At 42.4% G+C, this 15,614-nt stretch overlaps 1 protein-coding gene across 20 annotated transcripts in view; it reads left to right on the plus strand.

Moving 5' to 3' along the window:
* The first annotated feature begins 1,725 nt into the window (after positions 1-1,725).
* The window catches only part of SCMH1 (Scm polycomb group protein homolog 1), a 207,019-nt gene continuing 193,130 nt past the window's right edge, over positions 1,726-15,614 (plus strand). For 18 of the 20 annotated variants that reach the window (XR_003678541.2, XR_003678540.2, XR_008616609.1 and 15 more), the window contains exon 1: positions 1,778-1,865. The gene's annotated coding sequence lies outside the window, so the exon portion shown is untranslated. Of the gene's footprint in view, positions 1,866-15,614 lie in introns of all 20 variants that reach the window. The other 2 variants (XM_055082698.1, XM_028485594.2) reach the window with 2 other exon arrangements.

The following is a 15,614-nucleotide window of genomic DNA, read 5'->3' on the forward strand; positions in this document are numbered from 1 at the left end:
CACCTAGAGGGGTGGGATAGGGAGGGTGGGAGGGAGGGAGACGCAAGAGGGAAGAGATATGGGAACATATGTATATGTATAACTGATTCACTTTGTTGTAAAGCAGAAACTAACACACCATTGTAAAACAGTTATACTCCAATAAAGATGTTAAAATAAAATAAAATTACCATAAATCCATTACCTGTTAATATAAACACATTTTTAGTGAAAAATGTCTACTATTTCTAAGGCAAAATATTAATGAGAAAAGCGGTGTCTTACATTTGTACAAATCTCTTTAACACCTGGCTTAAAGAAGACAGCTGGATTCTCAAATCTGTACCCGCATTTAATGTGCTGAAATATCATTTGTCCTATAGTCTATGGAAAACTTCACTGTATGCTCAGCAGAGTAAAAAAGCAAATCGCATTTAGCATTATTATGAGAATAATTTTGAGCTCTCTGACCCCTGAAAGGATCTCAGGGACACCCAGTAGTCCCAGAACCATACTATGAAAACCACTGGCCTACAAAATCAATTCTAAGGTAGACATACAAGGACATTAAATGTCATTCTAGGCACACAAAGACCTCCTTCCATGTTCTGGCTTCCTTTCCCTGTCTAGCTTCAGCACCGTCATCACCACATCCACACTGTCTCTCATACTCCCACCCTGCCAGTCACACCAACCAGCCATCTGCTATCATATGTTTTTATGCCCTTGCACACATCCTTCCCTCTGCCTGAAATGAGCTTCCTCCTTGCAGACTCTTTCAAGAGCCAGCCTGAAAGTGTTTAACTCTCAGGGAGCCTCCTTTGACCCATCCAAACAGCTGATGACTCCCTGCTGGCAGAGCACAGGCTTTGAGTCAGGTTGGAGATGAATCGCCACTCATTTACTGGCTGGGTGACCTTGGACAAGTAGCTTCACCTCCCTGAGCTTCAGTTTCCTCCCTGCTAATATAGGGATGATCCAGGTGGACGCGGCGTTTAACCATAGGAGTGTAGCAAAGAGTGTTCACTAACAGAATGAGCCTGTCTCCAGGCACATGGAAGGGCTCAATGCGTAAGTAGCTGTCGAACGGATGGATGAACCAATGAAGGGACCGCGGGAGCTTCTATTTCCTACCCATTTACTTACTAGGTCTCCAGCACTGTTCCGTGGGCTTCACAAGCATTAACTTATTTATCCTCACACCAACCCTCTGGATTGAATGCTATCCCCTTAGCGGTGAGGGTCCTGGGGTAGAAGTACGAGGTAACTCGCTCAAGGTCATCCATCACTCTTAGCAGGGCAGGGATTCGAGCCCCGGAACGCCAGCTCTTCGCCCGAGGCGGCGCCGCGCGTCAGCCAACCTGACCTGACGCCTCTTGGGTCCGTCATCTCCCCCACCCGCCCACGCGCGGGCTCGGAGCGGAGACAGCGGGACTCGAACCCAAGTACCCGAGCCCTCTCCAGACCTCTGTTTACCCACCCGTGAGACGCGGCGCGTAGGGCCGGTGGGGACGCGAGTCTGGGTCCCGGGGTCGAAGGCAGGAGGCGGGAGGCAGCGGAGGCTGGCGGGGCCTGGCCGCTCGGCGGCGCCCTCCCCGCACCGCCCCCACCCGCGCTGGTCCAACTGCCGAGGCGCTAGCCACCCCGTGGCCTGAGGCCCGGGGGGCGGGGCCGGGAAGCCCGCGCCCCGCCCCCGCCTCAGCCAACGCCGCCGCCGCCTCGGTCGAGCCCCCAGCCGCGCGCCAGCCCGCCGGCCGGCCGGCAGCAGCAGCTCTCCGGAGCCGCCCCCGCCCGCCCCCTCCGCGCGTCCTCCCTCGCTCGCTGCGCAGCGGAAACATGGCGGCGGGCAGGGAGTGAGCCGCTCCGCGTCGTCGCTGCGCCCGCAGGTAAGCGCCTCGGCGGCCGCCTCCGCTCTCCAGGAAAGCCCGCGCCCTGAGGGGCTGGGCCGCCAGGGGCCGCCCCGGGCGAGAAGGAGGCGCCAGGACCTGCCCGGCCGCTGCCCCCGCCCCTCGGGCCCGACTGTCCGTCTGTGTGTCCCGGCCGGTCGGCCTGTCTGGGGTCCGAGCGGGGCCGTTCCCCGCCGTGTTCTTGGGCCCGGAGCTCCGGCGGCTCGTTCTGCTTCCGCGGCCGGGCCAGCGGGGCCCAGTGTCCGGCCCGCGGCCCTGACTCAGTAGAGGCGCCCCGGGGGCCCCGCGAGGGAAACTCAAGGACACGGGGACCTCTGGAGGGGCCGCATCGCGGGCGGTCCGAACGGCGGTCGCTCTGTCCTGGCCGGCGGGGCTGGGTCGGCCGGAGAGTGTTGGCTTTGGGCCGAGGGCTGGGAGTCGGAGGGGCTGTCAGTCGGCTCGGACAGGAGAGCTGAGAGATGCCTGTGGATCCTCGCCGGCCGGATCCGGTTCGGGGCGGGCGAGGACCGAGGTCGGCGGACAGCGTGGCCCATCCGAGGGTCGGGGGTGTGAAGGGCGGGGAGCTGTCAGCAGCGGTCCTCCGGACTGGCTCCGGCGGCTGGAGCTGCGCCGAGACAACTCACGTGTGCCGCCGGAAACGGGCGCGGAAAGCAGGTTTCCAACCTCCGACGGGGGCGGGAGCCTCTGGGCACCGAGGTGAGCCAGCGGCCAGGAGGGCTGGACACGTGGGCACAGCTGTGGGCCAGCCCCGGAGGAATGAAAAGGGGTTTCCAGGAGATAGTGAACCCCAAAACATCTCCAGACTGGAAGGGAATTTTAAAGTCATCTAGGGTCCCTTTCCCTCATCCCATACCAAAGTAGCTTTGAAAATCCCAAATTCTACGCTAATAATTTGACCAGTCTGAACATCTCTTCCAGTGATGGGAAACCGATCTCTTCCCAAGGAAACCCAAAACGTATTAAGTTTCTGCAAGAAGCTCTTTCGGCCCCAAGGATTGACCTGCTTAAATATAAAGTACTCTATTCCGTTTCTCACTTCTGTGCCGTGTTTTGAACTTAAAAAAAAAAAAAAAATCTAGTACTGTTTGTTTAAACCAACTAAAAGAGTTATTATTTTGTGGAAATTTTGGGTTTTTCCCTCATGTTTAAAAATGTCTATAAACACTTTATCAAATGAGCAAATGTATATCGATTGGAATGCACCATGCAAATAAAAGAGATTATTATTTTTTACACTGGGAAAGAATTGAGTCTGGCATCTCTAGTTTGATGCCAGACTGCAATTTAATATTTAGTTGGAGAGGGAAATGCTTTATTACATTGAACTCTTTGCTCTCTTTCTAACTGCCAAAACAAGGCCCAAAATTACTATGAAAAGAACATTTTTTTGTTGTTGCTCATATACCAGCATTATTTTTTACTTGCTTTTTCATCACTGAGCCTTGGTTTGTGGGGTTAAGTTTTTAAGTAGTGTCTTTACCAACAACTTAAACCCCTGCCTAAGCAACCCTGCAGGTTAGTAATATTTTAAGCTTAGCAGAGATGTGATGACCTTGTAGATAAAGTGCCAAGCTCTTGTATCCAGGACGCTGTTTATATTCTAAGCAAAATTTCACTTTTTATAACCTAGACAAGCACATAACAAAGACAACACAGCGGTCAGAATTAGTTCTTTATCTTTGTTCTTATATCTTCATTTTTTCCAATTGGTCAGTGGTTTTGAAGTTTCTAGCACACGTCAAGTTTTGATTTCTGTTATGTTTGTTGGGTAAGACTTTGTATAGCATCATTCTTTACAGAACTGTGCAGACTCAGGAAAAGCTCTGGTTCCTTCCCTTCAAAGGACTTGGAGTTAATGGTAGGAAATACTAAAAAACTCTGTGAGAAAGCACTGGTGTGAATATCCCGCTGAAAATGTAAACTCAACATCTTCGAACCTTTATACTTAATGTGTTTACTATGTGTCAGGCACTATGCTATGTACTATGTTTAGCTGGGTAGACAGAGATGAATAAGATACCTTTCCAATCCTTGTGAAGTTGGTAAATTAGATGCTGAAATAGGTCATCTCTGAATAAAAGGTGAGAGCTATGCCTGTGATGCTGTGGTTGCATCAAGGGGAGGGTGCTTAGACTAGCCCGGGACTTGAGGGAAGGCTTGAGGAAGAGATGACACCTGACCCAAGTCTTAAATGGTACGCAGAAGTAAGTCAGGCAAAGATGAGTAAAAAATGTGCTTCAAACAGAGAGAATAGCTTGAGTAAAGGCATCAGTGTGAGAAAAGGAATGGCTTACCTAGAGAACCAAAGCAGTTTGGGACTGCTAAGAAATAACAATGAAGATGTAAGTGGTAAGTTGTGAGGCCAGAAATACAGTCCGAAGCCATGTCATGGTAGACCCTGTATGCATAAGTATCTTGAAATGAATTCAATGGGTGATTTTTTTTTTTTTATCACTGAAAGGTTTTTATAGATATGCTTGAATAACATTTTTTAAATGTGGTTATAGGGATGAGGAGAGAGGGATGAAGTTGAGAGAATCTGTGAGGCTTTATGATTGATTGGGTGTGTAGATCAGAGGGTGAGGAGTCCAGGGTGATGCTCATGTTTTTGGTTTGGGTGACTAGGGGGATGATGGTGACATTAACTGAGACAGGAAACACTGGATAATGATTTCAGTTTGGGACTTAGAGCTTCTGTGATTTCTTGAGTTTGGTCAATGAGCAAATGTAGAAGTAAGATAGAAAAAAAAAGGTTGTGGTCAGAAAGTGGAATATTAGAGTTAAATTGTCTGATGTGGAGCTCTTCTAGGTGACAGCTAGGTCTCTGTGTGTGAGATGCTGAAGTACAGCAGAGGCGAAGGTCGGGTGAAGCTGAGTATGACAAGGAGCTGTGAGGCTATTGTATTGAACGAGTCTTCTGCATGAATAGTGAAATGATTTAGGATGCTAGGACGCAGGGAAGAGAGAGGGATTGTGACCCAGGTGCAGTGAATATAGGGGATTAATCAGGAGGGTGGTAGATGACAGATGAGGAGGAGGGGTAAGGAGTGATATAGCCAGGTGGTGGAAACCTCAGAGGAGGAGGAATTTGTAAACACAAGAATGGAAAAGTAATGGTTTTTGACTTTTCCTTCGTAGAAGCAGGATTCTGATCTCTTCATCTTTATTCAGGTCTCATATTAATATGTCATTCTATTGGCTCTGAAGAGTCTGTTTTAACTCTTGGAAAGTAGGAGGGCAGATATCCTATATCAAATCCTTCCTGCTGATACTTAATGACGAAGTCCATGGAGGTTTTTTTCCCTGATGGTCAGTGGATAGATAGGAAACAATCAGTAGTGAGGATATGCTCATGGTTTCTGGGGAGAGTATAGTGGCAAGAGCCTAGGCTTTGGGTTAGAAAGATGGATTCAAATCTAGGCTGTGTCACTTGCTAGCCTTAGGACTGTAAGCAAATTGTTTAACCTGTGTGACTTTCAGTGTCCTTATGTGTAAAAAATAGATTTCTACTTCATGGGGTGTCACAAAGGTTACATGAAATAATGTGTGTGTGTGTGTGTGTGTGTGTGTGTGTGTGTGTACACACTAGAAAAGCAATTGGCGCTTCAGAGATGCAAAGTAAATGTTAGTTCTCTTCCAACTACCTTTAAGGGACTTAAGCTCTGATGGCAGAAATGAAATTTTTTCATGCTTACCTAAATTGTAAGGCAATAAGTACTCTAAGGGAGGTAAAGCAAAGTGATATAGGAGTTCAGAGGATGGAGCCATCATTTCTCAACAATTGGAGCAAGGTTAGGCTTTACACTCAAGATGAATTTTATTTGAGCCTTGGAGAACAAATTTAAATAGATTAAGTAATTCAGGTGGATCTCCAAAATGGGGAAATTATAGGATATGTTTTTAAAAATTGATAGTTGCCAAAGGTCAAGTATTGTATTTGTGTAAGTCAGTAGTGAGAGATGTGGCTAGAGAGGTGGGCTGGGTCCACAGTATTAAAGACCTGAAACTTTGGAGTTTGGACTTGATTCTAGATATACGAGGGAGCCATAGATTGTACATCCTCCCTTTCTACCTCAGTTTCCTGTCTGTAAAATCTATAGACATTAATTTAGAAACTTTGGATTTGTGTTTGAAATAAACCAAGTAAGAAATTCACATTTGAAAATAAGTTCCTATGTAGACCAGTTTTCAGTTAAAAAAAAAACTACTAGGATTTATTTTGTAGTTGTAGCTTAATCTTTGCAATAACCTGGTTTGGTAGATAGGCTTAGTGGAGTTAAAAAAACATACAAGATCTCACTGGTAGAAAGTGACTAAAGATGTTCTCATTTCAAATTCTTTCTTATACTGCCATACTGATTTAGATTTGAAAAAGAAGCCTGGGTCCTCAGCGTCACTGAATATTAATAATACAACCCAGGGCTGGTCACTTTGCTTCTGTGATCCTCAGTTCCCTCATTTATAAAATGAGGGAAGGTGTAGGTGTAGGGCTTAACACTACATAATGTGAATAAGTACATACTAGATCCTCAGATGTTGCCCCCCCCACCCCCCTGCAATCTGTAAATGAGGGAATTTAACCAAACCATTGTCAAGGCCTTAGTGCTAACTCCCTAGCTATCAGGGAACTGCTAGAACTAATTATTTTGATAACCTTTGGCCATATAAACCCAGCAAATCTTATCCTCTGTTACCTTTGTCCCAGCTCCTCCAGTCATCTGTCTTCCTTCTGTACTGTTATTCCTGTGCTGACTTGGCTTCCTCTTCCTCTCTCCCAATCCTGCTTTTTTGCTGCCTTTCAAACCTTTCCACTTGTTCTCTGAAACTCCTGTTTTCTACACTGTTAACCATTTTATGGAATGTTTTAATGTGTGTTCTGGCCTTAAATGGAAGCCAGGAGAGTAAGATCACTTACTCTAGCCCTTCTGAATGGGTGCAGCTCATTCTCCCAGACCACTCCTTGCAAAAGGAGAGAGATAAGGATGACTGTAATTTTTTATGCACCACTATTTCACACATTTCCAGACCGCTGCTTCTCTGCCTTCTTAAAATCCCTGTGCTCTCTGGCACAAGGGCTGTACCACTCTTGTCTTCTTACATAATAGATCTTCTCTATCATTTAGGACCTAGCACACAGTCTTCCTTTCCATCTCAATTTTTGGCCTTACTCTGAGTGACTTCAGTATTCACACGGATGATCGTTTCCTCAACACATTGACCTCTTCAACTGAAGTGATCATCTTTTTAGCTAATCAGCTCCCATAGTCACACCATGAGCTTTGCTCTCACACAAAGATGGCCCACCTCTGAAATTATAAATGAAGACATGCAGATTTGTTCAAAATTTCTTCTTCTGCCTGACCTTTGAGGATCTACTAGATATTTTCTTTGACCCCACCAAGGCCTGTCTTCACTTCCTTCCCTATCCAGCTTAATTTTCTTCGTCTCTTGCTATTTCATTCACTCTCTTATCATTATCTTTTATTCCCTTGCTCTTTTGTCCTTCTGTCCCTGTCTGGGCAAAATCCCGAACTAACCTCTCTCTTCTTGCCTATACTAGCTCTACTGAGCCCTGCTGGAAAAAAAATCACACAGTTACACAGATTGCTGCCATTGGGGAGATGGGAGGATGAAGAAGGATAGGTGATTACAATTGCATATTATTGAAGTATGTCACACATTTTCTACTTAATTTGAAACATACAATAACCCTGTTAGAGAGGATGCCAGATCATTATAAACTCTATTTACTGTTAAGGAACTGAGGTGTAGGTGGATTAATTGATGTACCCAATGCCAAATAGCTAGTAAATGTCAGAATGACAACTCAAAACCAGGTCTTCTTACTACAGATTCTGTGTTTTGTCCAGAATGACTCATGCTTCCTATGACTTCCTTTTTAAGACTCTGTGCTGTCTGAACCTCCTGCTGGTTCTGTTGTAAGTTGTCATATATTAATTTCCTTCCATTTTAAATCATATAAAGGCTGATGCATTATTTTCCCCTCTGTTTTACTATAGTTGTTACCATTGTTAGCTTTTAAAATTGAAGCGTATACGTATTGTATATTCATTTTAATCACTATGTCTATTGCTCATTGATGTATTATGGGCACATTTCTAAGTGTTTTCTTATTTAGTAGAATTGCTTTACACTCACTTTTGTAGACTTTCCTCTGGGGCATTCAAACATGGTGGAACTAGAGGCTGTTTTCGTCATTATGTTCTGCAAAGTATAATAGAAAACATGAGAGCCAGCATACTTGTTCTTGGAGATATTTAAGAAGAGAGCAGACAACTGTTTGTCTTAGGTGATTTAAAATTTTGGACTTCCAGTCCTGATTTTTTGGTGCTCGGTCTTATCTCCAGTTATCTCAAGGGACTGCTGGAAAGTCTCCCAGCTAAATTAAATTTATTTATTTAAATATAAAAGTTTATAAAACCTAATAGGCATAGAGGGTCACAATTCCAAAATAAGAGCTTAAAACATTGTCTAATTTCTTTATGTGTGTTTTTTCAGTTTTTCATTCATTCATTCAACAAATATTTATTAATGTCTGCTAACTGGCAGACACTGTGCTGTTGACAGTGACAAAGATGGGATTTACCTGTGAAGCCATCTGGTCCTGGACTTTTGTTTGTTGGGAGTTTTTAAATCACAGATTAAATTTCAGTGCTTGTAACTGGTCTGTTCATATTTTCTATTTCTTGCTGGTTCAGTCTTGGGAGATTGTATCTTTCTAAGAATTTGTCCATTTCTTCTAGGTTGTCCATTTTATTGGCATATAGTTTCCTGTAGTAGTGTCTTATGGTCCTTTGTATTTCAGTGGTGTCATTTGTAACTTCGCCTTTTTCATTGCTAATTTTATTATTTGGGCCCTCTCCCATTTTTTCTTGATGAGTCTGGCTAAAGGTTTATCAATTTTGTTTATCATTTCAAAGAACCAGCTTTTCGTTTCATTGATCTTTTCTATTGTTTTCTTCATCTCTATTCCATCTATTTCTGCTCTGATTTTTATTATTTTTTTCCTTCTACTAACTTTGGGTTTTGTTTGTTCTTCTTTCTCTAGTTGCTTTAGGTATAAGGTTAGGTTCTTTATTTGAGATTTTCTTATTTCCTGAGGTAAGCTTGTATCACTCTAAACTTCCCTCTTAGAACTGCTTTGGCCATGTCCCATAGGCTTTGGATTGTCGTGTTTTCATTTTCATGTGTCTCTAGGTATTTTTTAATTTCCTCTTTGGTTTCTTCAGTGATCCATTGGTTGTTTAGTAGCGTATTGTTTAGCCTCCACATGTTTGTGTTTTTTGCATTTTTTTTCTTGTAGTTGATTTCTCATCTCATAGAGCTGTAGTTGTAAAAGATGCTTGATATGATTTCAGTTTTCTTAAATTTACTGAGACTTCCTTTGTGGCCCAGCATGTGATCTATTCTGGAGAATGTTCCATGTGCACTTGAAAAGAATCTGTATTCTGCTGCTTTTGGATGGAATGCTCTATAAATATCCATTAAGTCCACCTGGTCTAATGTGTCATTTAAGTCCTGTGTTTCCTTATTGATTTTCTGTCTGGATGATCTGTCCATTGATGTAAGTGTAGTGTTAAAGTCCCCCACTGTTCTTGTATTACTGTCAACTTTCCTTTTATGTCTGTTAACATTTGCCTTATATAGTATATTGAGGTGCTCCTGTGTTGGGTGCATATATATTTACAATTGTTATATCTTCTTCTTGGATGGATCCATTGATCATTATGTAGTGTTCTTCTTTGTCTCTTCTAGCAGTCTTTATTTTAAAGTCTATTTGTCTGATATGAGCATTGCTACTCCAGCTTTCTTTTGATTTCCATTTACATGGAATATCTTTTTCCACCCCCTCACTTTGAGCCTGTATGTGTCCCTAGGTCTGAAGTGGTTCTCTTGTAGACAGCATATATATGGGTCTTGTTTTTGTATCCATTTGGCCAGTCTATATTTTTTGGTTGGAACATTTAATCTGTTTACATTTAAAGTAGTTAGAAATATGTATGTTCTTATTGCCATTTTCTTAATTGTTTTAGTTTGTTTTTGTAGGTCTTTTTTCTTCCTTTCCTCTTTTGTTCTCTTCTCTTGTGATTTGATGACTATCTTTAGCGTTGTGTTTGGATTCCTTTCTTTTTTGTATGTATATCTATTACAGATTTTTCATTTGTGGTTACCATGAGGTTTTAATATAGCAGTCTATATGTATACATGATTGTTTTAAGTTGCTGATCTCTTAATTTCAAATGCATTTCAAATATCCTGCATTTGTACTCTCCTCCTGTCACAGTTACTGGCTTTGATATCATATTTGTTGTGGACGATTTCCTACCTATACTGTATGTTTGCCTTTGCTGGTGAGCTTCCATTTTCATAATTTTATTGTTTCTAGTTGTGGCCTTTTCTTTTTTTTTTTGGCAGTTCAAGGGCCTCTCACTGTTGTGGCTTCTCCCGTTGCGGAGCGCAGGCTCCGGACGTGCAGGCTCAGTGGCCATGGCTCACGGGCCCAGCCGCTCCGCGGCATATGGGATCTTCCCGGACCGGGGCACGAACCCGTGTCCCCTGCATCGGCAAGCGGATTCTCAACCACTGCGCCACCAGGGAAGCCCTGTGGCCTTCTTTTGATTGGCTCCTTTACTTTGCATAATACTTTCAAGGTTCTTCTATGCACATAGCCATACTTCATTCCTTTTTATTGCCAACAAGCATTCTATTGTAGGGATGGAACACATTCTATTTATCCATTCATAAATTGATGGACATTTAGGTTGTTTCTACTTTTTGGTTACTATGAACAATGCTGCTGTGAATATTCATCTGCAAGTTTTTGTTGGAATACCTGTTTTCAGTTCTCTAGGGTGTGTCATGAGAGGACTGGTTCTTCCAGTCAGTGTTACACTGCATGTTTCTTTCTTTCTTTCTTTCTTTTTTTTCTGTGGTACACGGGCCTCTCACCGTTGTGGCCTCTCCCTGTTGCGGAGCACAGGCTCCGGAGGCGCAGGCTCAGCGGCCACGGCTCACGGGCCCAGCCTCTCCGCGGCGTGTGGGATCCTCCCGGACCGGGGCGCGAACCCGCGTCCCCTGCATCGGCAGGCGGACTCTCAACCGCGGCGCCACCAGGGAAGCCCCACTGTGTGTTTCTTGCATGCTCATTCATTCGGCAGGCACTTCTCTGTTGATCACCTAATGTGTATTAATACAGAGCTGCACCATGGGAACACTTAGAGTCCAGCAGGAGGGACAGACAAGGAAGAGGCAACTGCTTCCTGGTACCTGCCGCTGCTAGGTGCTGCGGAACCTCCCAGAGAGGTACCTAAGCCTAATCTAGTCAGAGGTGGGCAGTAGTGATCAGGGAAACCTTTCTGGGTGATGCCATGTTTAGTCCAAGACCTAAAGAAGAGTAGAAACTAGCTCAGATTTTTTTTCTCACGAGTTAAAAATAGTCAACTGAAGATTATATACAACAGCACGAAAACTAAGATGTGCATTGTGTTCATTGCCCGACGAGTACGTGTGAGATCTTTAAGGCTTGGCATTTTTCTGTGTGTGTGTACAGGCGCACACGTGCGTGTGCTCGTCTGTTTTGGGCTGGGCACGCTTGGTAGGAAGCGGATGACCCTGCGTGTACGGGTATCTCTGAGCCCACCGCCTCCTGTCACCACTTGGAGAGCCTGAAATGTGTGTGTGTGTGTGTGTGTGTGTGTGTGTGTGTGTGTACACACTAGAAAAGCAATTGGCGCTTCAGAGATGCAAAGTAAATGTTAGTTCTCTTCCAACTACCTTTAAGGGACTTAAGCTCTGATGGCAGAAATGAAATTTTTTCATGCTTACCTAAATTGTAAGGCAATAAGTACTCTAAGGGAGGTAAAGCAAAGTGATATAGGAGTTCAGAGGATGGAGCCATCATTTCTCAACAATTGGAGCAAGGTTAGGCTTTACACTCAAGATGAATTTTATTTGAGCCTTGGAGAACAAATTTAAATAGATTAAGTAATTCAGGTGGATCTCCAAAATGGGGAAATTATAGGATATGTTTTTAAAAATTGATAGTTGCCAAAGGTCAAGTATTGTATTTGTGTAAGTCAGTAGTGAGAGATGTGGCTAGAGAGGTGGGCTGGGTCCACAGTATTAAAGACCTGAAACTTTGGAGTTTGGACTTGATTCTAGATATACGAGGGAGCCATAGATTGTACATCCTCCCTTTCTACCTCAGTTTCCTGTCTGTAAAATCTATAGACATTAATTTAGAAACTTTGGATTTGTGTTTGAAATAAACCAAGTAAGAAATTCACATTTGAAAATAAGTTCCTATGTAGACCAGTTTTCAGTTAAAAAAAAAACTACTAGGATTTATTTTGTAGTTGTAGCTTAATCTTTGCAATAACCTGGTTTGGTAGATAGGCTTAGTGGAGTTAAAAAAACATACAAGATCTCACTGGTAGAAAGTGACTAAAGATGTTCTCATTTCAAATTCTTTCTTATACTGCCATACTGATTTAGATTTGAAAAAGAAGCCTGGGTCCTCAGCGTCACTGAATATTAATAATACAACCCAGGGCTGGTCACTTTGCTTCTGTGATCCTCAGTTCCCTCATTTATAAAATGAGGGAAGGTGTAGGTGTAGGGCTTAACACTACATAATGTGAATAAGTACATACTAGATCCTCAGATGTTGCCCCCCCCACCCCCCTGCAATCTGTAAATGAGGGAATTTAACCAAACCATTGTCAAGGCCTTAGTGCTAACTCCCTAGCTATCAGGGAACTGCTAGAACTAATTATTTTGATAACCTTTGGCCATATAAACCCAGCAAATCTTATCCTCTGTTACCTTTGTCCCAGCTCCTCCAGTCATCTGTCTTTCTTCTGTACTGTTATTCCTGTGCTGACTTGGCTTCCTCTTCCTCTCTCCCAATCCTGCTTTTTTGCTGCCTTTCAAACCTTTCCACTTGTTCTCTGAAACTCCTGTTTTCTACACTGTTAACCATTTTATGGAATGTTTTAATGTGTGTTCTGGCCTTAAATGGAAGCCAGGAGAGTAAGATCACTTACTCTAGCCCTTCTGAATGGGTGCAGCTCATTCTCCCAGACCACTCCTTGCAAAAGGAGAGAGATAAGGATGACTGTAATTTTTTATGCACCACTATTTCACACATTTCCAGACCGCTGCTTCTCTGCCTTCTTAAAATCCCTGTGCTCTCTGGCACAAGGGCTGTACCACTCTTGTCTTCTTACATAATAGATCTTCTCTATCATTTAGGACCTAGCACACAGTCTTCCTTTCCATCTCAATTTTTGGCCTTACTCTGAGTGACTTCAGTATTCACACGGATGATCGTTTCCTCAACACATTGACCTCTTCAACTGAAGTGATCATCTTTTTAGCTAATCAGCTCCCATAGTCACACCATGAGCTTTGCTCTCACACAAAGATGGCCCACCTCTGAAATTATAAATGAAGACATGCAGATTTGTTCAAAATTTCTTCTTCTGCCTGACCTTTGAGGATCTACTAGATATTTTCTTTGACCCCACCAAGGCCTGTCTTCACTTCCTTCCCTATCCAGCTTAATTTTCTTCGTCTCTTGCTATTTCATTCACTCTCTTATCATTATCTTTTATTCCCTTGCTCTTTTGTCCTTCTGTCCCTGTCTGGGCAAAATCCCGAACTAATCTCTCTCTTCTTGCCTATACTAGCTCTACTGAGCCCTGCTGGAAAAAAAATCACACAGTTACACAGATTGCTGCCATTGGGGAGATGGGAGGATGAAGAAGGATAGGTGATTACAATTGCATATTATTGAAGTATGTCACACATTTTCTACTTAATTTGAAACATACAATAACCCTGTTAGAGAGGATGCCAGATCATTATAAACTCTATTTACTGTTAAGGAACTGAGGTGTAGGTGGATTAATTGATGTACCCAATGCCAAATAGCTAGTAAATGTCAGAATGACAACTCAAAACCAGGTCTTCTTACTACAGATTCTGTGTTTTGTCCAGAATGACTCATGCTTCCTATGACTTCCTTTTTAAGACTCTGTGCTGTCTGAACCTCCTGCTGGTTCTGTTGTAAGTTGTCATATATTAATTTCCTTCCATTTTAAATCATATAAAGGCTGATGCATTATTTTCCCCTCTGTTTTACTATAGTTGTTACCATTGTTAGCTTTTAAAATTGAAGCGTATACGTATTGTATATTCATTTTAATCACTATGTCTATTGCTCATTGATGTATTATGGGCACATTTCTAAGTGTTTTCTTATTTAGTAGAATTGCTTTACACTCACTTTTGTAGACTTTCCTCTGGGGCATTCAAACATGGTGGAACTAGAGGCTGTTTTCGTCATTATGTTCTGCAAAGTATAATAGAAAACATGAGAGCCAGCATACTTGTTCTTGGAGATATTTAAGAAGAGAGCAGACAACTGTTTGTCTTAGGTGATTTAAAATTTTGGACTTCCAGTCCTGATTTTTTGGTGCTCGGTCTTATCTCCAGTTATCTCAAGGGACTGCTGGAAAGTCTCCCAGCTAAATTAAATTTATTTATTTAAATATAAAAGTTTATAAAACCTAATAGGCATAGAGGATCACAATTCCAAAATAAGAGCTTAAAACATTGTCTAATTTCTTTATGTGTGTTTTTTCAGTTTTTCATTCATTCATTCAACAAATATTTATTAATGTCTGCTAACTGGCAGACACTGTGCTGTTGACAGTGACAAAGATGGGATTTACCTGTGAAGCCATCTGGTCCTGGACTTTTGTTTGTTGGGAGTTTTTAAATCACAGATTAAATTTCAGTGCTTGTAACTGGTCTGTTCATATTTTCTATTTCTTGCTGGTTCAGTCTTGGGAGATTGTATCTTTCTAAGAATTTGTCCATTTCTTCTAGGTTGTCCATTTTATTGGCATATAGTTTCCTGTAGTAGTGTCTTATGGTCCTTTGTATTTCAGTGGTGTCATTTGTAACTTCGCCTTTTTCATTGCTAATTTTATTATTTGGGCCCTCTCCCATTTTTTCTTGATGAGTCTGGCTAAAGGTTTATCAATTTTGTTTATCATTTCAAAGAACCAGCTTTTCGTTTCATTGATCTTTTCTATTGTTTTCTTCATCTCTATTTCATCTATTTCTGCTCTGATTTTTATTATTTTTTTCCTTCTACTAACTTTGGGTTTTGTTTGTTCTTCTTTCTCTAGTTGCTTTAGGTATAAGGTTAGGTTCTTTATTTGAGATTTTCTTATTTCCTGAGGTAAGCTTGTATCACTCTAAACTTCCCTCTTAGAACTGCTTTGGCCATGTCCCATAGGCTTTGGATTGTCGTGTTTTCATTTTCATGTGTCTCTAGGTATTTTTTAATTTCCTCTTTGGTTTCTTCAGTGATCCATTGGTTGTTTAGTAGCGTATTGTTTAGCCTCCACATGTTTGTGTTTTTTGCATTTTTTTTCTTGTAGTTGATTTCTCATCTCATAGAGCTGTAGTTGTAAAAGATGCTTGATATGATTTCAGTTTTCTTAAATTTACTGAGACTTCCTTTGTGGCCCAGCATGTGATCTATTCTGGAGAATGTTCCATGTGCACTTGAAAAGAATCTGTATTCTGCTGCTTTTGGAAATTTCAGTGCTTGTAACTGGTCTGTTCATATTTTCTATTTCTTGCTGGTTCAGTCTTGGGAGATTGTATCTTTCTAAGAATTTGTCCATTTCT

The sequence above is a fragment of the Physeter macrocephalus genome, chromosome 3 (assembly GCF_002837175.3).
Source record: "Physeter macrocephalus isolate SW-GA chromosome 3, ASM283717v5, whole genome shotgun sequence".
Taxonomy (NCBI): Eukaryota; Metazoa; Chordata; class Mammalia; order Artiodactyla; family Physeteridae; genus Physeter; species Physeter macrocephalus.